Source organism: Argopecten irradians, chromosome 3 (assembly GCF_041381155.1).
Source record: "Argopecten irradians isolate NY chromosome 3, Ai_NY, whole genome shotgun sequence".
Lineage (NCBI taxonomy): Eukaryota > Metazoa > Mollusca > Bivalvia > Pectinida > Pectinidae > Argopecten > Argopecten irradians.
Genome location: NC_091136.1, coordinates 67,764,333 through 67,781,815, shown reverse-complemented (window position 1 = coordinate 67,781,815; position 17,483 = coordinate 67,764,333). Strand labels below are relative to the sequence as shown.

The following is a 17,483-nucleotide window of genomic DNA, read 5'->3' as shown; positions in this document are numbered from 1 at the left end:
CTGTATAGACAGATCAGTGGTGTACCAGTCAGACCACTATCCTGTATAGACTGATCAGTGGTGTACCAGTCAGACCACTATCCTGTATAGACAGATCAGTGGTGTACCAGTCAGACCACTATCCTGTATAGACAGATCAGTGGTGTACCAGTCAGACCACTATATAGACTGATCAGTGTTGTACCAGTCAGACCACTATCCTGTATAGACTGATCAGTGTGTACCAGTCAGACCACTATCCTGTATAGACTGATCAGTAGTGAGTACCAGTCAGACCACTATCCTGTATAGACAGATCAGTGATGTACCAGTCAGACCACTATCCTGTATAGACAGATCAGTGATGTACCAGTCAGACCACTATCCTTATAGACAGATCAGTGGTGTACCAGTCAGACCACTATCCTGTATAGACAGATCAGTGTGTACCAGTCAGACCACTATCCTGTATAGACAGATCAGTGGTGTACCAGTCAGACCACTATCCTGTATAGACAGATCAGTGTGTACCAGTCAGACCACTATCTGTATAGACGATCAGTGGTGTACCAGTCAGACCACTATCCTGTATAGACAGATCAGTGATCGTACCAGTCAGACCACTATCCTGTATAGACTGATCAGTGGTGTACCAGTCAGACCACTATCCTGTATAGACAGATCAGTGGTGTACCAGTCAGACCACTATCCTGTATAGACAGATCAGTGTGTACCAGTCAGACCACTATCCTGTATAGACAGATCAGTGATGTACCAGTCAGACCACTATCCTGTATAGACGATCAGTGTGTACCAGTCAGACCACTATCCTGTATAGACAGATCAGTGATGTACCAGTCAGACCACTATCCTGTATAGACAGATCAGTGTGTACCAGTCAGACCACTATTATAGACTGATCAGGTGAGTACAGAGACCACATATGTTAGACAGATCAGTGGTACCACGTTACCAGTCAGACCACTATCCTGTATAGACAGATCAGTGGTGTACCAGTCAGACCACTATCCTGTATAGACAGATCAGTGGTGTACCAGTCAGACCACTATCCTGTATAGACAGATCAGTGGTGTACCAGTCAGACCACTATCCTGTATAGACAGATCAGTGTTGTACCAGTCAGACCACTATCCTGTATAGACTGATCAGTGGTGTACCAGTCAGACCACTATCCTGTATAGACAGATCAGTGGTGTACCAGTCAGACCACTATCCTGTATAGACTGATCAGTGGTGTACCAGTCAGACCACTATCCTGTATAGACAGATCAGTGGTGTACCAGTCAGACCACTATCCTGTATAGACAGATCAGTGGTGTACCAGTCAGACCACTATCCTGTATAGACTGATCAGTGGTGTACCAGTCAGACCACTATCCTGTATAGACTGATCAGTGGTGTACCAGTCAGACCACTATCCTGTATAGACAGATCAGTGGTGTACCAGTCAGACCACTATCTGTATAGACAGATCAGTGGTGTACCAGTCAGACCACTATCCTGTATAGACAGATCAGTGGTGTACCAGTGTACCAGTCAGATCAGAACCAGTCAGACCACTATATAGACTGATCAGTGGTGTACCAGTCAGACCACTATCCTGTATAGACAGATCAGTGGTGTACCAGTCAGACCACTATCCTGTATAGACGATCAGTGTGTACCAGTCAGACACTTATAGACAGATCAGTGGTGTACCAGTCAGACCACTATCCTGTATAGACAGATCAGTGGTGTACCAGTCAGACCACTATCCTGTATAGACTGATCAGTGGTGTACCAGTCAGACCACTATCCTGTATAGACTGATCAGTGATGTACCAGTCAGACCACTATCCTGTATAGACAGATCAGTGGTGTACCAGTCAGACCACTATCCTGTATAGACAGATCAGTGATGTACCAGTCAGACCACTATCCTGTATAGACTGATCAGTGGTGTACCAGTCAGACCACTATCCTGTATAGACAGATCATTGGTGTACCAGTCAGACCACTATCCTGTATAGACAGATCAGTGATGTACCAGTCAGACCACTATCCTGTATAGACTGATCAGTGGTGTACCAGTCAGACCACTATCCTGTATAGACAGATCAGTGGTGTACCAGTCAGACCACTATCCTGTATAGACTGATCAGTGGTGTACCAGTCAGACCACTATCCTGTATAGACAGATCAGTGATGTACCAGTCAGACCACTATCCTGTATAGACAGATCAGTGATGTACCAGTCAGACCACTATCCTGTATAGACAGATCAGTGGTGTACCAGTCAGACCACTATATAGACAGATCAGTGATGTACCAGTCAGACCACTATCCTGTATAGACAGATCAGTGGTGTACCAGTCAGACCACTATCCTGTATAGACAGATCAGTGGTGTACCAGTCAGACCACTATCCTGTATAGACTGATCAGTGGTGTACCAGTCAGACCACTATCCTGTATAGACAGATCATTGGTGTACCAGTCAGACCACTATCCTGTATAGACTGATCAGTGGTGTACCAGTCAGACTACTATCCTGTATAGACAGATCATGGTGTGTCAGTAAGACCACTATCCTGTATAGACTGATCAGTGGTGTACCAGTAAGACCACTATCCTGTATAGACTGATCAGTGGTGTACCAGTCAGACCACTATCCTGTATAGACTGATCAGTGGTGTACCAGTCAGACCACTATCCTGTATAGACAGATCATTGGTGTACCAGTCAGACCACTATCCTGTATAGACAGATCAGTGGTGTACCAGTCAGACCACTATCCTGTATAGACTGATCAGTGGTGTACCAGTCAGACCACTATCCTGTATAGACAGATCAGTGATGTACCAGTCAGACCACTATCCTATATAGACTGATCAGTGGTGTACCAGTCAGACCACTATCCTGTATAGACTGATCAGTGTTGTACCAGTCAGACCACTATCCTGTATAGACAGATCAGTGATGTATCAGTAAGACCACTATCCTCTATAGACAGATCAGTGGTGTACCAGTCAGACCACTATCCTCTTTAGACAGATCAGTGGTGTACCAGTAAGACCACTATCCTGTATTGACTGATCAGTGGTGTACCAGTCAGACCACTATATAGACAGATCAGTGATGTACCAGTCAGACCACTATCCTGTATAGACTGATCAGTGGTGTACCAGTCAGACCACTATATAGACAGATCAGTGATGTACCAGTCAGACCACTATCCTGTATAGACTGATCAGTGGTGTACCAGTCAGACCACTATATAGACAGATCAGTGATGTACCAGTCAGACCACTATCCTGTATAGACTGATCAGTGATGTACCAGTCAGACCACTATATAGACTGATCAGTGGGTACCAGTCAGACCACTATATAGACAGATCAGTGGTGTACCAGTCAGACCACTATCCTGTATAGACAGATCAGTGGTACCAGTCAGACCACTATCCTGTATAGACAGATCAGTGTGTACCAGTCAGACCACTATCCTGTATAGACTGATCAGTGGTGTACCAGTCAGACCACTATCCTGTATAGACAGATCAGTGGGGTACCAGTCAGACCACTATCCTGTATAGACTGATCAGTGGTGTACCAGTCAGACCACTATATAGACAGATCAGTGATGTACCAGTCAGACCACTATCCTGTATAGACTGATCAGTGATGTACCAGTCAGACCACTATATAGACAGATCAGTGATGTACCAGTCAGACCACTATATAGACTGATCAGTGGTGTACCAGTCAGACCACTATCCTGTATAGACAGATCAGTGGTGTACCAGTCAGACCACTATCCTGTATAGACTGATCAGTGGTGTACCAGTCAGACCACTATCCTGTATAGACAGATCAGTGGTGTACCAGTCAGACCACTATCCTGTATAGACTGATCAGTGGTGTACCAGTCAGACCACTATCCTGTATAGACAGATCAGTGGTGTACCAGTCAGACCACTATCCTGTATAGACTGATCAGTGGTGTACCAGTCAGACCACTATCCTGTATAGACTGATCAGTGGTGTACCAGTCAGACCACTATATAGACAGATCAGTGGTGTACCAGTCAGACCACTATCCTGTATAGACAGATCAGTGGTGTACCAGTCAGACCACTATATAGACAGATCAGTGGTGTACCAGTCAGACCACTATCCTGTATAGACTGATCAGTGGTGTACCAGTCAGACCACTATCCTGTATAGACAGATCAGTGGTGTACCAGTCAGACCAATATATAGACTGATCAGTGGTGTACCAGTCAGACCACTATATAGACAGATCAGTGGTGTACCAGTCAGACCACTATCCTGTATAGACTGATCAGTGGTGTACCAGTCAGACCACTATCCTGTATAGACAGATCAGTGGTGTACCAGTCAGACCACTATCCTGTATAGACTGATCAGTGGGGTACCAGTCAGACCACTATCCTGTATAGACTGATCAGTGGTGTACCAGTCAGACCACTATATAGACAGATCAGTGGTGTACCAGTCAGACCACTATCCTGTATAGACAGATCAGTGGTGTACCAGTCAGACCACTATCCTGTATAGACAGATCAGTGGTGTACCAGTCAGACCACTATCCTGTATAGACTGATCAGTGGTGTACCAGTCAGACCACTATATAGACAGATCAGTGATGTACCAGTCAGACCACTATCCTGTATAGACAGATCAGTGATGTACCAGTCAGACCACTATCCTGTATAGACAGATCAGTGATGTACCAGTCAGACCACTATCCTGTATAGACTGATCAGTGGGTACCAGTCAGACCACTATCCTGTATAGACTGTTCAGTAGGTGTACCAGTCAGACCACTATATAGACAGATCAGTGATGTACCAGTCAGACCACTATCCTGTATAGACAGATCAGTGATGTACCAGTCAGACCACTATCCTGTATAGACAGATCAGTGGTGTACCAGTCAGACCACTATCCTGTATAGACAGATCAGTGATGTACCAGTCAGACCACTATCCTGTATAGACAGATCAGTGGTGTACCAGTCAGACCACTATCCTGTATAGACAGATCAGTGATGTACCAGTCAGACCACTATCCTGTATAGACAGATCAGTGGTGTACCAGTCAGACCACTATCCTGTATAGACAGATCAGTGATGTATCAGTCAGACCACTATCCTGTATAGACAGATCAGTGATGTACCAGTCAGACCACTATCCTGTATAGACAGATCAGTGATGTACCAGTCAGACCACTATCCTGTATAGACAGATCAGTGATGTACCAGTCAGACCACTATCCTGTATAGACAGATCAGTGATGATGTACCAGTCAGACCACTATCCTGTATAGACAGATCAGTGGTGTACCAGTCAGACCACTATCCTGTATAGACAGATCAGTGATGTACCAGTCAGACCACTATCCTGTATAGACAGATCAGTGGTGTACCAGTCAGACCACTATCCTGTATAGACAGATCAGTGATGTACCAGTCAGACCACTATCCTGTATAGACAGATCAGTGATGTACCAGTCAGACCACTATCCTGTATAGACAGATCAGTGATGTACCAGTCAGACCACTATCCTGTATAGACAGATCAGTGGTGTACCAGTCAGACCACTATCCTGTATAGACAGATCAGTGATGTACCAGTCAGACCACTATCCTGTATAGACAGATCAGTGATGTACCAGTCAGACCACTATCCTGTATAGACAGATCAGTGGTGTACCAGTCAGACCACTATCCTGTATAGACAGATCAGTGATGTACCAGTCAGACCACTATCCTGTATAGACAGATCAGTGATGTACCAGTCAGACCACTATCCTGTATAGACAGATCAGTGGTGTACCAGTCAGACCACTATCCTGTATAGACAGATCAGTGGTGTACCAGTCAGACCACTATATAGACAGATCAGTGATGTACCAGTCAGACCACTATATAGACAGATCAGTGATGTACCAGTCAGACCACTATCCTGTATTGACAGATCAGTGATGTACCAGTCAGACCACTATCCTGTATAGACTGATCAGTAGGGTACCAGTCAGAAATAAACAGGTTGATAAAGGGGATGTAGAAATAAACAGGTTGATAAGGGGATGTAGAAATAAACAGGTTGATAAAGGGGGTGTTGAAGTAAACCGGTGATAAAGGGGATGTAGAAATAAATAGGTTGATAAAGGTGATGTAGAAATAAACAGGTGATAAAGGGGACAGAAATAAACAGGTTGACAAAGGGGACAGAAATAAACAGGTTGATAAAGGGGACAGAAATAAACAGGTTGATAAAGGGGACAGAAATAAACAGGTTGATAAAGGGGACAGAAATAAACAGGTTGATAAAGGGGACAGAAATAAACAGGTTGATAAAGGGGACAGAAATAAACAGGTTGATAAAGGGGACAGAAATAAACAGGTTGATAAAGGGGATGTAGAAGTAAACAGGTTGATAAAGGGGATGTAGAAGTAAACAGGTTGATAAAGGTGATGTAGAAGTGAACAGGTGATAAAGGGGATGTAGAAGTGAACAGGTGATAAAGGGATGTAGAAGTAAACAGGTTGATAAAGGGGATGTAGAAGTGAACAGGTGATAAAGGGGATGTAGAAATAAACAGGTTGATAAAGGGGACAGAAATAAACAGGTTGATAAAGGGGACAGAAATAAACAGGTTGATAAAGGGGACAGAAATAAACAGGTTGATAAAGGGGATGTAGAAGTAAACAGGTTGATAAAGGGGACAGAAATAAACAGGTTGATAAAGGGGATGTAGAAGAAACAGGTTGATAAAGGTGATGTAGAAATAAACAGGTTGATAAAGGGACAGAAATAAACAGGTTGATAAAGGGGACAGAAATAAACAGGTTGATAAAGGGGACAGAAATAAACAGGTTGATAAAGGGGACAGAAATAAACAGGTTGATAAAGGGGACAGAAATAAACAGGTTGATAAAGGGGACAGAAATAAACAGGTTGATAAAGGGGATGTAGAAGAAACAGGTTGATAAAGGGGATGTAGAAGAAACAGGTTGATAAAGGGGGCAGAAATAAACAGGTTGATAATGGGACAGAAATAAACAGGTTGATAAAGGGGATGTAGAAGTGAACAGGTGATAAAGGGGACAGAAATAAACAGGATGATAATGGGACAGAAATAAACAGGTTGATAAAGGGGATGAAGAAGTAAACAGGTGATAAAGGGGACAGGAATAAACAGGTTGATAAAGGGGACAGAAATAAACAGGTTGATAAATTGGATGTAGAAGTAAACAGGTTGATAAAGGGGACAGAAATAAACAGGTTGATAAAGGGGATGTAGAAGTAAACAGGTTGATAAAGGGGATGTAGAAGTAAACAGGTTGATAAAGGTGATGTAGAAATAAACAGGTGATAAAGGGGACAGAAATAAACAGGCTGATAAAGGGGACAGAAATAAACAGGTTGATAAAGGGGATGTAGAAATAAACATGTTGATAAAGGTGATGTAGAAATAAACAGGTGATAAAGGGGACAGAAATAAACAGGTTGATAAAGGGGATGTAGAAGTAAACAGGTTGATAAAGAGGACAGAAATAAACAGGTTGGTAAAGGGGATGTAGAAGTAAACAGTTGATAAAGGGGACAGAAATAAACAGGTTGGTAAAGGGGATGTAGAAGTAAACAGTTGATAAATGGGACAGAAATAAACAGGTTGATAAAGGAGACTTAATAAAAGAGATTGATAAATTGTGTTAAGATTGTTAAGGGGGATTTAGACATAAAGAGGTTTAAAGTGATGAGAAGGATTTGATTCCTATAGGATGGGTGTGGTCTGATTGATATTTGGTTGTTAGGTCAAAATAGAAAGGAGATTGGTTACCATGATAAAGGAGGTTGGTCCTTAGTTACCATGGTAAAGGAGTTTGGTACTTAGTTACCATGGTAAAGGAGTTTGGTCCTTAGTTACCATGGTAAAGGGGTTTGTCTGGAAGCCCATGTAGGAATGAGTTTGGTCCTTAGTTACCATGGTAAAGGAGGTTTGTCTGGAAGCCCATGTAGGAATGAGTTTGGTCCTTAGTTACCATGGTAAAGGAGGTGGTCTGGAAGCCCATATGGGAATGAGTTTGGTCCTTAGTTACCATGGTAAAGGAGGTTTGTCTGGAAGCCCATGTAGGAATGAGTTTGGTCCTTAGTTACCATGGTAAAGGAGGTGGTCTGGAAGCCAATATGGGAATGAGTTTGGTCCTTAGTTACCATGGTAAAGGAGGTTGGTCTGGAAGCCCATATGGGAATGAGTTTGGTCCTTAGTTACCATGGTAAAGGAGGTTGGTCTGGAAGCCCATATGGGAATGAGTTTGGTCCTAAGTTACCATGGTAAAGGAGCTGGTCTGGAAGGCCATATGGGAATGAGTTTGGTCCTTAGTTACCATGGGAAAGGAGGTTGGTCTGGAAGCCCATATGGGAATGAGTTTGGTCCTTAGTTACCATGGTAAAGGAGGTTGGTCTGGAAGCCCATATGGGAATGAGTTTGGTCCTTAGTTACCATGGTAAAGGAGGTTGGTCTGGAAGCCCATATGGGAATGAGTTTGGTCCTTAGTTACCACGGTAAAGGAGGTTGGTCTGGAAGCCCATGTGTGAATGAGTTTGGTCCTAAGTTATCATGGTACAGGTGGTTGGTCTCGAAGCACATGTATGAATGAGTTTGGTCCATAGTTACCATGCTGAAGGAGGTTTGTTACAAGGAGGAGTTTGTTTTATCAATACAGGAAGCAAGATTTCTTACTGTTTACATATTAATTGTTATTTATCATATGAATCTCATACACAAATGCTGTGGTAAGCATTTTACTGAGTCTCCCAAACTGTTAGTGTTATGATGTTTAGGTTTAAATACCAGTGATTCACATTAACATTAAGGTTTTATACTGGCTAACTTTCTTGTCATTCAGATCTGACTATTAACTGGAAATAAACTATGTTTTTATCTCATTAGATTTGGGTTTTTAGGTCACCGGAGACGAAGTCTCAAATGACCTATTCTAATCTCCTTTTGTCCGTCGTCTGTAGTATGTCCGTAAACAATTTGCATTCTAGACTTCTTCTCCAAAACTGCTGAAGCAATTTCAATGAAATTTTGCACAAACCTTCTAAGGCATAAGGCCAATTAAAATTGTGAATGATATGGTCCCAACCCCCAAGAGGGCTGTGGAATTGGCCAATAGGGGTAAAATTGACTAAAATTTCAAAAATCTTCTTCTTAACTCACAGATGTGATAGAATTGAATACTCTTCATAGAAAGAAAGGTATTAAGGTCCTTAAAAATTTTTGAGAATTATATGACCCTGGGGTCTCTCATTTGCCCCTGGGGAGGGGGTTAAGTTTACTATAGTTTATATAGGGAAACACTTTTTTGAGCCTTATTTGGTCATTTGTAATAAGAAATAAGTCAAATGTTGTCAAAATTATCAGAATGAGATGGCCATTGAATCCTATTAACAAATTTTCAATGACTGACCCCCAGGGGCCTTAGGGGCGGGGTCAAAAGGGGTCAAATAGGCTAAAACTTCAAAAATTTTCTTCTGAAATTCTGGAAATGGTAGAATCATATACTCTTCATTGATAGAAAGGTGTTAAGGTCCGTTACAAAACTTATGAATTATATGACCCTGGGGTGTCATGTTTCCCCCTGGGTCGGGGGTCAAGTTTACTATAGTTTATGTAGGGAAAACACATATATAAAAATTATTTGCTCAATTTTCATAGGAAATGGGTCAAAATTGCTGAGAATTATAAGTCTGATCGAGATATCATTTTAACATCATGTCCATATTGGTCCCGGACGACTCCCTGGGGGCAGAGGGACAGGGCCAAAAGGGGTCAAAAAGTCTAAAACTTCAAAAATCTTCTTATAAAATTCTGGATATGGTAGAATCAAATACTCTTCATGGAGGTTTTTAAGGGGTTTTATAGATATTGTGAATTATATGACCATGGAGTCTCATGCTTTCCTCTGGGAAGGGCAAGTTTACTTTAGTTTATATAGAAAAAACACATTTATCAACCTTATTTGCTCAATTTTCTTAGCAAAAATTGAGTCCAACTTGATTGGAGTTATAAGTCTGAGTTATAGCATTTTACCATCCATATCGGTCCTCGCAGATCCCCTGGGGGACCAGACGGGCGGGGCCAAACAGGGTCAGAATGACTAAAATTTAAAAAAAAAATTTAAAGAATTATCGGAGTTCACAGGTTTGAGTGATGCAAATACTCTTAAGTCAAATTCATAAAATCATTTATCTACTTCAAGGGCCTATATACATATATGTCTTTGTTTCATTCTATATCCAAACTCAGGTGACTGTTAAGGCCCATGGGCCCTTGTTTTTTCTTTACATTTGATATTTCTTTTCTTAACTATTCTGGATAAAGTGAATGGCTGTCATCTTTGACTAACTTTTACTTCCTGGATCAGGCTGTTGGAGGATGTTTGTATTCTCATGATCTTGGTAAGACCGACACAGTGGTGTCATAGGATGATGTAACATCTTGATGTAAATACATGAGTGACCAATACAGGCCCACATAGCCTTTTTATCTTGGCTATAAGAAATTTGGTATTTTTTATGCACGCTTTGATCTGGTAATGTGTTTGCCCATTTCCAAATCTGATTGGTTATTGGGTAATTGTGTTTACAGAATCTGATTTCTTACCTAATTAATCAATTGATGTGATTGGTTATCTGAAAATTTGTGTTCCATTTATTACTGAATCTGATTGGTAATCTGATGTGTTCCCATTTATTACTGAATCTGATTGGTAATCTGATGTATTCCCATTTATTACTGAATCTGATTGGTAATCTGATGTGTTCCCATTTATTACTAAATCTGATTGGTAATCTGATGTGTTCCCATTTATTACTAAATCTGATTGGTAATCCGATGTGTTCCCATTTATTAGGGCCCCGCATCGAGATGCGGGTGCCCTATAGTAATCAGGTTGTCCGTCTGTCTGTCCGTCCGTCCGTCTGTCCGTTTTTTTTCTTTTGCACATTAATGATGGAAGGGAGTGGAGTATTTTCCCCATATTTGACATGATGATTCCCCATCCATCCTAGATCTGCTTGGTAATTTTTCAGGCTGAAATTAAATTAAAAAATCGGCCATTTTGGATTTTAACATTTAAAAAAATCACAATGTTGTTGCTCTTAACTGATAAACATTTTGTTACAACATTATGATGCAAAGTTGTTCAGAATTAAACAAGGAGTTGACTGTCCAAAGGTAAGGTCATGGGCCAAGGTTACTAAGTCAAAGGTCAAGGTCAAATTTATTTGAGTTAATTGTATGCTCTTAATGTAATGTTAGCTTGGAATCGGGATTCAAGTTAAATACTTGGAAGACTTTTTCCAAAGAATTATAATAATGTACCATCATCGGTTTCCCAATTAATGTTGACATTAATTATTTATTAGCAACATATAGCTAACACGGAAAAATTCGTTGTCAAAATACTACTTTTCCACTTAAGCACGTCAGACACATAGCGGGGCCCTTTCTGACGTGTCAGTGTTCTAGTTACTGAATCTGATTGGTAATCTGATGTGTTCCCATTTATTACTGAATCTGATTGGTAATCTGATGTGTTCCCATTTATTACTGAATCTGATTGGTAATCTGATGTGTTCCCATTTATTACTGAATCTGATTGGTAATCTGATGTGTTCCCATTTATTACTAAATCTGATTGGTAATCTGATGTGTTCCCATTTATTACTGAATCTGATTGGTAATCTGATGTGTTCCCATTTATTACTGAATCTGATTGGTAATCTGATGTGTTCCCATTTATTACTGAATCTGATTGGTAATCTGATGTGTTCCCATTTATTACTGAATCTGATTGGTAATCTGATGTGTTCCCATTTATTACTGAATCTGATTGGTAATCTGATGTGTTCCCATTTATTACTAAATCTGATTGGTAATCTGATGTGTTCCCATTTATTACTGAATCTGATTGGTAATCTGATGTGTTCCCATTTATTACTGAATCTGATATGTTATCTGATGTGTTCCCATTTATTACTGAATCTGATTGGTAATCTGATGTATTCCCATTTATTACTGAATCTGATTGGTAATCTGATGTGTTCCCATTTATTACTGAATCTGATTGGTAATCTGATGTGTTCCCATTAATTACTAAATCTGATTGGTAATCTGATGTGTTCCCATTTATTACTGAATCTGATTGGTAATCTGATGTGTTCCCATTTATTACTGAATCTGATTGGTAATCTGATGTGTTCCCATTTATTACTGAATCTGATTGGTAATCTGATGTGTTCCCATTTATTACTGAATCTGATTGGTAATCTGATGTGTTCCCATTTATTACTAAATCTGATTGGTAATCTGATGTGTTCCCATTTATTACTGAATCTGATTGGTAATCTGATGTGTTCCCATTTATTACTGAATCTGAAAGGTTATCTGATGTGTTCCCATTTATTACTGAATCTGATACGTTATCTGATGTGTTCCCATTACTTAGACATTCATTTGTTTATACATATTTCCGTTTTGTCATTTTGTTCAATCTGTCATACAACATCATATAATCTCTGACTCATCATGGATGTAGTCAATCTAGTTTTCATTTTGCAATTTTAAGATTATACAAATTTTACATGTGTGTGTATATATAGGTATTTTGTACATAGATAAGTAATATATGAAATTTTTTGGGGGGTAAAAATGTGTGAGAAAGTTTAGTGCTTTGTTTATAGTGATGTACGACAACTGGAAGGATAACTGTGTTACTAGGGGGAGTGAGGAGTGGTTACAGGAGATGACATGTGTATCTGTGTAATGAAGGTTTCATTTAGGAATTTATCAAGTGTACAAGTAATGTAAGGTCATGTTATAAATCCAAACTGTATTGAAGCAGGTTCATAAAGACATGGTGGTAGTTTGTACAAGTCAGTTAAAACTGACTGTAGTTTGTACAAGTCAGTTAAAACTGACTGTAGTTTGTACAAGTCACTTAAAACTGACTGTATTTTGTACAAGTCACTTAAAACTGACTGTATTTTGTACAAGTCACTTATAACTGACTGTACTTAGTACAGGTCACAAAAAACTGACTGTATTTTGTACAAGTCACTTAAAACTGACTGTAGTTTGTACAAGTCACTTATAACTGACTGTATTTTGTACAAGTCACTTATAACTGACTGTGTTTTGTACAAGTCACTTATAACTGACTGTATTTTGTACAAGTCACTTATAACTGACTGTATTTTGTTCAGTTGCTGTTGTATTTGAGTTACTAATGAAACAGGTGTTTTTTTGTACAAGTTTAGTACTAAAGGTACAAACTGTCTTGAAAGTTACTGGAGATACAGGCTGTATTGTGTACAAGTTATTAGAGGAGTGTACTGTTTTATGTACAAATTATTACAAGCCATATTGCATACAAGCGAAATCAATTCGAGGTTTGGCTTTCCTTTTTTCCTGCTTTTAACAATAATTGTAAATTTGCTAGGTGTTATTTACTATTTGCGAAAAGAGTGTATATGTTTATATATGAAGCCTCTTTGGCAGCAACGTGATATTATCTTTGTGTTGTAGGATGATCAGCATAGAAACGGTCTGCAGGTTAGAATACAAAATTATGTGTTTTCTCTCTCTAAGTTGTGCAATCTGTACCGGGTGTATAGCGGATATTCTGTTAACATCTAGTTGATAATCATCTTAAAATGCATATGTCAGCAAGATACATCAACTATAGGCTACAACAGATTTATCTGTTGTACAGTTTGTGGATATAGGTAATTAGATTGATGGCTAATCATTATATTTGGTTAAAGTATAACTATACATACTAACATATAACTATAAATACATCTCTGATCAAAGTGGAATGTAACAAACATAATTCACATGTGTGTCCACTACAGCTATGGATAGATGATATAAAATTTACCTGATTTAGTAGTTATCTCTCCATGCATGTAAGTATCAATTGTCACATCTATGGTAGTTTGTGAGTAAAACTGTTGTTGACTTTGTAGACTAGGACTTCCGTCTCTCAAACACATGATGTAACAATTAATACTTACCTAAAAATGGCTGATAACTCTGTTACACTAAAAATACACAATAGTTTTAATTAATCTAGAAATGTCTGTCAAAAATGTCTGGTCATGACAAATTGTAAAGAGAAATTGTTTTAGCCATTTGACTAAGGTTCCTTGGAGTAACTTGGCTGGATATACCTCTTTACTATGCCAGCCTTTTTACATGTAATGGAAAATTACCTGATATCTTAATCAGCGAAGCCTAACTGAAGTAAAGAACTTTATTACTTTTAGAGTTTCCATTTATTACAATTCTTTTGCTCAATAATATTTTCTAGCTTCCATATTTAAAGAGAAACTTTTAGATTATGTTCAAAATGATTCCACAAACTTCTATCCACCCTTTTTTCCTTAGTTGAGAGAAGTAGTTATATCTAGGGCATTAAAGGATGAAGCCTATTTGTGTGAAGTCCCTTAGCCCTTATATAATCAGTAGTAATACAAATCAATGATTTATTGTTTTGGTATTACCATGAAGCTTTCTTTAACCATATAATTTATGATTTGTTGATGTTTTTATCCTGGGATCTTTAAGTATATCATGGTGACTTTTCCCCAAGACGTTCAATGTTCAGACCCGGTATGCTAAAATAAGTATTATCGGGGCATCCACTGATTCTAGTCATGTGTGAACTGTTATGTTCGTTAATGTGCCCTCATTTATATATATCAGTTCACTGAAGATAAAATTGCAGCATTTCTCTTATCTACCATTATTTTAATAGGCAATCTTTTTGATAGAAAAATACATTTAGAACTAGAATATTGAAATAACTTTTGGAAGGCATTTTGTGCAATATTGACAGCATATATTTTTTGTGCCATATTGGGTTTGTTTAAACTAGCAATATGTACTTAAAAACAAACCGGCACACATACATTATCTCTCTTATACGGTCTCTGTTATCTCTTATACAAAACTTATTTTTGACACTTAATAAAAAGCTTTTTGATACCTGTGTTTCATGAATTCCATAGGAAAAAATACTAAGTACTGTATTTCAGTAATAACATATTAAAGTATTAAGATATGCAAATTGTACTTAATGTATACTGATATACTAGGTTCTGCTGACTACTCTAGGACCCTAGAGAATCCTCAACCTTAAATTACATCATAAAGAGTTGTCATGGTAACCATGACCTGATGGTTGATTTACTCTGTTACACAATGATCAGCCACAAATACAGCCTTTCACCAGCTAGGGGAGATAAGCCTTGTTTGTTTTTTAGTTGTTGGTACGTACTGTCAGACTTGTTAATTTGTTATCTAGTCATTTCTTCTGTTGTTTTCAAAGTGCTTCCTATTTATACCAGTAGTTCTCTCAGATTTGTTTCTCTTTCACACTTTAACAAAGTTACTATGTATTCTATAGTACTTTAGCAGTCAGTGCTAGTGTGAAACCTTCTTGGTGAATTTGAACAGTAGCATAATAAAGATGACAATCATGTCGGAGGAAACCAGAGACATCCAATTGTGCAATATCAAATGTCACGACGGCCCTCCCTGGTATACTATATTGAGAACAGAGACCAAAATATTGATACTAGTGACTGCCTTAATCCAAAAAGATTTCAGCTAGGGCTAGGTAATCCATGCATTTACAGCAAGGTTGACATAGATTTGTCACACAGGTGGTGTAGGTAGACCATCTCATCAGTACTATTTTTAGAAATCTGTTATAAAATTACTACAACTCTTTCTATGATACATTCAATGCTATGTTAGATTTTGATTTCTATTGTGTGTTAGGTTTATAACAATCTAGGAATAGTTTGGGGACTATGTGATTATGGTACCTGAAAAGCAGTTTTAACCTAAATGTCGTCATGGTTACTATGATCTCTTTCTCAGGTCCATAACATCACATATCTACCTCAACTTAAGTCCATAATTAAGATGTTTATTCAACTGAAAATAATTATGATTCATATTTGAATTTCTTTGAAAAGTTTTGCTGATGTATTTACCATTCTTTTAACAAGAGGATAATGAATCTGAGATTCTCATTTTTTCTCAATAGAAATGGAATTCAGAATTTTGATCCATTTCTGTTTGGCAGTTTTATGTATTGTGGATTTGCACATGTTCTATTGTTGTCTTGGATATTAATCCAGACATTCCTTGTTATTGAAGTTTTTGTTTGTATGATTTTTTATTTCCTATTTGTTATCCAGTAAATGAACGATGTATGTGTGAGTCATGATGAACCCTAAAAAGGTCCATTTGTTTACTATTATATAATAATTGAAGCTAGAATCTCCTCAATAATTACAGACAGAATGAGACAGAGCCCACCTAATAGTGTCACGGCACAGCTCCGTGTGTCTTCTGCCAGTTTCTAGATTAATTAGGTCAGTAGCCTCATATTCATCATTTTAAGAGTTTCTTGTTCATACCAGTCTTTCTGAAAGCTATTTGTACCAGGGAGATTTTTGGTCAAGCAATACAAGTTGGCAGTTTGCTGTAGAGGGCCTTGGAAAGTATGTATGGTACTTCTACAACATGCACTGTTCTACTACTACAACTTTTCTATTGGACACATTTTATGATCACAAGCTTCATGTATAAATGGTTTCCATAGCTATGTTTATATTAAATCCGTGGATTTCTTCAAGCTTCCACGGGACAGAACCAAATAAAGAGGTACAACTAGAGTAATACCACTTTAAAGAATCTCATTGAAGTCAATTCTTGTGGAATTGTTTTTATTTTCATCATCGATACTGTTGTTATTGGAATAAAATGTGGTTGAAAACTATATATTATATGTATAACTACTACAATGGATGACATGCTATTGAGAATCCAGTTGAGATGTATTTGTTGTTAATTGTTTTGCTCCCACCTCTCCCACAGATCACATGTGAGATGGTCCATTCATTGTTTGGGATCGGTTCAACATGGTTGTGAGAGTAGAGTGGGACCAATACATAAGGCATACTTGATTTGCAAAAGTGTACGCTTCTCCATGCCATCACTACTTACTGAATAATGTCTTAGAATAAAGAAATCCTACCAAACTCATCCTTGTTGTGTCTTGTTTACTGGCGGAATAGATCGAGGATAATTTGGATGTTGTTCAGCAATATTTGCCCTCAGACATCGAGATCTAAAGTTCTTTGTTGATAACCTCGAATTGCCTATAAATACAATCGCAATCTTCAAATTCATTATTGAGAGTTTGAGACAGTCCTATAGTTGTCTCAATTATTTGAGAACAAATCTCGGAGAGTTCACACAGATTTAATTTTCTCTGAGTACTCTTTTTGAAAGCCATTTTGAGAAATACTGATTATTTAATATTGAAGTTATCTAAAATCTCCAGTTTTGTGTAAGTAGGGTCTGGATCTTGAATGATCTTGT

General features: G+C 38.6%; 1 long non-coding RNA gene across 2 annotated transcripts; it reads left to right on the top strand.

Moving 5' to 3' along the window:
- The first annotated feature begins 5,809 nt into the window (after positions 1-5,809).
- Positions 5,810-17,140, top strand: LOC138319409 (uncharacterized). 2 transcript variants are annotated; one of them, XR_011208010.1, is made up of 3 exons: positions 5,810-6,220; positions 6,356-6,936; positions 7,292-17,140. It is a non-coding gene; the product is annotated as an uncharacterized lncRNA (long non-coding RNA). The 2 variants fall into 2 exon arrangements; XR_011208011.1 differs by having other exon boundaries at positions 6,356-6,963.
- Positions 17,141-17,483: the final 343 nt, after the last annotated feature.